A 5,055-nucleotide genomic window follows, 5' to 3' on the forward strand; every position below is an offset into this window, starting at 1 on the left:
GAATCAGTGTCAAGATTCCACAAAAAGCTAGAAATAGATCCAGCCATACCACTCTTGGGCATATACCCAAAGGACTCTATATCCTACTACAGAAACACCTGTGCATCCATGTTCATTGCTTCTCTATTCACAGTATCCAAAAAATGGAGACAAAAAAAGTATGGTACCTCTGCATGATGGAATATTATTCAGCTATTCAGAAAAATGAAATTATGAAACTCATATATAAATGGATAGAACTGGAAACAGTCATCCTAAATTAGGTAACTCAGATCCCAAAAGACAAACATCAGAGTCACATGTTCTCTCTCTTAAGTGGATGCTAGCTTTCAATCTTTAGATACATGTTTTTCAATTAGAGAATCCATAGAGGTCAGGAAAATAGTAAGGGCTAGTGGGGCTGCTTAATGGGATGGGAGACACAATGCAGTGATATAAAGGAACAGTGGAATAGAAATGGTTAAATGAGGCTGGGAATAGGAGGGTAGGACAGAGAATAACTTGCACTAAAGGTCTTTTGAAAATGTCATATGGAAACCTACTACATAGAAGCTTCTTAAAGTATATAAATAAACAATATAAAAAGAGTTCAAATGTAGTTAGTCTATAAGGAGGGGCAGCAATGTCCCTATCAGATACTCAGGCTAGCAAATAAAATGCCTAATGCCAGGAAAGGACTCACTCTTTTGGAGCTGTTAACTGGGGGTGGAGGTGTCCCACAAACTCTCAAACAATACTGGATATAGTCATTTTTCTTGCTTACCAGAACTTGATGATAACACCTTATTGCTGAAGACAATTTGTGGAACAAACAAGGGAAATGAAGTTGGTACTGATCTCAAAGCTTCATCTCTACTGGATAGCTTTCATAATGCTGGAAGGTGCAATTCATGCTACCAGAAGAGCAAAGTAATCATCAACTTTACTCAGCTGTGAACCCTGCAAGCTACAATAACAACTGACTTGGCAAGATATGCCCATGAGTGTAATAGTGGCACAAATGTTATGAGAGTAATAAAACCACTTTCTGATTGGATTTAAGACCTGCTTCACAAGATGGAGCTGTTAACAGGCACTGTTATCAGGACCCAGGATTTGTGGCTAGACTAGTCATAGGTCATAGGGGAGAATCTACTACTAGTATTCTGCTGTATGAGAATATGGCCACTATGGAAATCAGTATGGTGGTTCCTCCAAAAACTAGAACTACTACGATATGACCATCTATAACACTCCTGGGCATATACATAAAGGACTCTGTTGCCTACTGCAATAGAGTCACATACTCATTCATGTTCATAACTGCTGAAGCTTATATGTCTGTCACCTGAAAAATGGATAATGAAAATGTGGTGCTTACATACACTAGAATTTTATTTAGCTATACAGAAAAATGAAACTATGAAATTTGCAGGTAAATGGATGGAACTATAAAACATTATAGTGAGTGAGGTAACCCAGACCTAGAAAGAGAAATGCTACATGCTCTCATTCATATGTGGATTCTAGCATCTTTAGATTATTCTAGTATCTTTAGATTTATATGTTTAATTCGGAGTACCAGTTCCAGGAAACTAGAAAGGGGCCATTGGTAGAGAGGGAGAAGAAAGATCTTAAGGGAAGGAGGCATAATAGAATAAAGGTGCTATCAAGGGGAAAATGGAGACTAATATGGAAGGAGGTTTATGTAAGGAGAAGGATGGGGGGGTAGGGCAGAGGAGGAGGTTGGAGGGAGGGATAATTAACACCAAGTATGTTTGCAAAAGACACAAGGAAGCCTACTGTTTTATAAGCTTTATATATAATATGTTATATATTCATATAAAAGAGTTGCATTGGAAGTTCCCTACACAGGAGATAATACTCTGCAAAGAAGCCGTTGTCTGGTATGGAGCTACTGGTCAGAGGGGTCCTGGGGACCACCAAAATGATACAGGTATTGCCATTGCTTTTGGTCATCTACCAGAACTTGATGATAAGACCCTATTTCTGAAGATAACATACACATTGGTCACGGGGTATGAAGAAATTAAGTTGGTACTGACTAGGAAGTTTCCTCCCCGCTGACTAACTTTCACAATACCAAAAGGTGCTATGTAGGCTTTTAGGGGGAAATAACAATCAGCAGTCTTACCCAGCTGTAAACCCTGTGAACAACAATAATTACCAGTTGTGGCAAGATATATCCTCGTGTACAATAGTGTTATGAGGATAACCAACTGGTGTCCTATTGTATTTAAGGCCCAGTCTATAGGAAGAAATAGACTTGGTGCTATAAATCTGGCCAAGAACCCATAGTTGGGAGCTCACAAGCCTCAGGGGTAAATATACTACTATGATTGTGCTAAATGGTCTACTATCAAGCTGCTCTTTAAATCATATCTCTATATCCATAAATTGGTAGAAGCCTCAGGCTTCATCAAAGATATTACTTTGTGCAGTGAACAGTAGTTAATCCAGAAACCCACAACTGGTCAAAGTGTAGAAAATAAGTGTCAGTGGAGTGCTCATCCACAAATGAAATATGTGTATCACCTCTTCCTGAAGGCTCAGGGACTGTTGTGGGAGATTATAATAGGCAGAGGTCAGGAATGGCTGCTTCAAAACAGTATCTTCTTAAACATGATAGAATCTCTGCATTCATGAACTCACAGCAGCTGTGGTTGCCTACACAAGAGCTGTACAAGGTCAAGCCAGTGAACATCCTAGCATGGAGGGGGAAGGGAGTCCGTACTCCTAGAAGGAGCTATGGACTGTTGATGGCTTCTAAGGGAGGGAGAGTCAGTTCTTTTTGACGATGTGGGTCCTGGTAGGTTGACCACACCCCCTGTAGGTGGCTCCATACCCAGGAGTATTTGGGCAGCAGAAATTGGACTCACTTGGTTATTAAAAAAATACATTGTATGAAAGTCTCAAAATAAATTGAATGAACCTACAAATTCTGTAACTAACAAGTTTTTTTGGCATTTTACACGGTCATCTGTTGAAACAGATTTCTTTTTAACAGATTGTAGTTTTAAAAAGTCATAGATACTGTGAGTTCTGTATAAACGGGTGGACAGCAAGTTATTTCCTTGTTTGTATTATAAGCCTGAGCTTCACTTCAGAATAAAGAATGTGGGCCAAAGAAAGCATAATTAGCCACTTGTATAGATCAGTATTATTTCTATAATTTGAAGCTTTCTGAAGCTTCAGGCCTGATCCAACTGTAAAAAAGATTACTTAATGAATTAGACTATATGGAAATTGTACAAAATGTCATTAACTTTCATCATTAATAGTTTAACCAGCACTACATTATTAACTGCTATTTAAAATAAAAACCTGCTTCTGAGTCCCCACGGAGGCAGTGGCCTGTGGACACATCCCGGCCACCCTGTATTCAGTGTGTGTAAATACACAGTCCAACAGAAACTTTGGCTTTAGGAAGGGTTCACAAACATTTAAAAGAACGGCTTTTATCATCATTTTACATGTACGGTAGGTAGGGAGTATGCTCTAATTAAATACACATCTTAGCAGTGCTGCTGGCAGGGAGTTACTCCTGCTGCTGAGAGCTATGAGAACCTATTTGTACAGGACAAGATGATGAGGAGGAGAGAATCAATCCCTTTGAAACAAAACTGGAAAATTAAAAAATGCATATCAACAGTATGCATTTACGACAATAACATGTAAAGATCAGAGCACCCTAGGGCTCTCTTTATATCCTAAAGAAAACAATCATTTACATTATTCAATGTTTATACTAAATTAAAAAAAAAAAAAGATCGATTGCACTTTCCCCTCAGACAGAATAAACTGTCCTGGGGTGTACAGCTTAACACCATCATTAAAGTATTTTGCAAAAGGAATAGAGAACTAAAAAACAAAAACACTTTCTCAGGAATGAAGCAACTTCCACTTGCTGTTACAACCAGCAAATCCCATTCAGTAAATCAAAACCAGAAGGAGGGCCCCCACGGACACAGGTCTATCTGAGCAAGCTGACCAGTACACATTACAGTTTAAAAATGAAGGTTATATACTCTCTGTTACAACTCCCAACTAGGCAGTGTTAAACAATAGCTATTTATTTGCTTGCTTTGTGATCATACCCCTTGGAGGTGTGATGGGTCTTGTAGCATTTGGCTTCTTTTTCTCTGTAGGGTTTAAAATCTTGAAGGAGCACATGAGGGTTTCATCCACACTCATCATGACACCTGCATTGTCAAACTCGCCACAGTAATTGGGTGCCAAAAAAAGAGTGACCAACTGCCTCTTTGCAAAAAATTCATATCCGTCTTCAAGCACCTAATAGGCTCTACATATAAGATCCAAATCATGCTTACGGAGAAATTTTGCAACCTCTTCTGCACCAAATGCGAAGGACACTCCTCTGTCATTATCACCCCAGCCTAAGACATCTTTATCAGGGTCAGACCACAAAAGATCACAAAGAAGACCTTGATCTGGTACATCAGTTGGTTTCATAATTCACCGAATCTGCTCCATAGGTTGAAAATCTGGTGATAAACCTCCATGACAGCAGAATATCTTCTTATCTACAGTGGCTCCTATAAGTAAGCAGTTAAAACAGTCTGTGAACGTTTTCCACAGTTTAATGTTACCTTCTTTTATATTCATCGTAAAATCCATAAATTCTATTGATGCTGGCACACTCATAGTTCCCTCTGAGAAGAAAAATGTTCTCTGGGCATTTGATTTTGTAGGCCAGTAAGAGGCAGATCATCTCCAGTGACTGCTTCCCCCTGTCCACATAGTCCCCAAGAAACAGGTAGTTGCTTTCTGGCAGGAAGCCACTGTATTCAAACAGTCGAAGCAGATCATAGTACCACCTGTGGATGTCACCATATAGCTTGAGTGGTGCTTCAAGTTCTAGCAGGATATGTTGACTGAGGAAGATCTCTCTAGACTCCAGACACAGTCTTTGGATTTCATTTTCATGTATCTGGACATTCTTACTTGACTTGGACCCTCTCACTTCCAGCAGCCGTTGGATGATGCTGTCGAGGTTGACTTTATCGATATCTCCGCCCCTCCACCCCCACCCCA

The 5,055-nt window shown here is 39.5% G+C and overlaps 1 pseudogene; it reads right to left on the reverse strand.

The window, feature by feature from the left end:
• Window positions 1–3,066: 3,066 nt before the first annotated feature.
• Window positions 3,067–5,055, reverse strand: part of LOC103730951 — a 4,789-nt pseudogene continuing 2,800 nt past the window's right edge.

Source organism: Nannospalax galili, unplaced genomic scaffold (assembly GCF_000622305.1).
Source record: "Nannospalax galili isolate Female #2095 unplaced genomic scaffold, S.galili_v1.0 scaffold994, whole genome shotgun sequence".
In the NCBI taxonomy this organism is placed as follows: Eukaryota; Metazoa; Chordata; class Mammalia; order Rodentia; family Spalacidae; genus Nannospalax; species Nannospalax galili.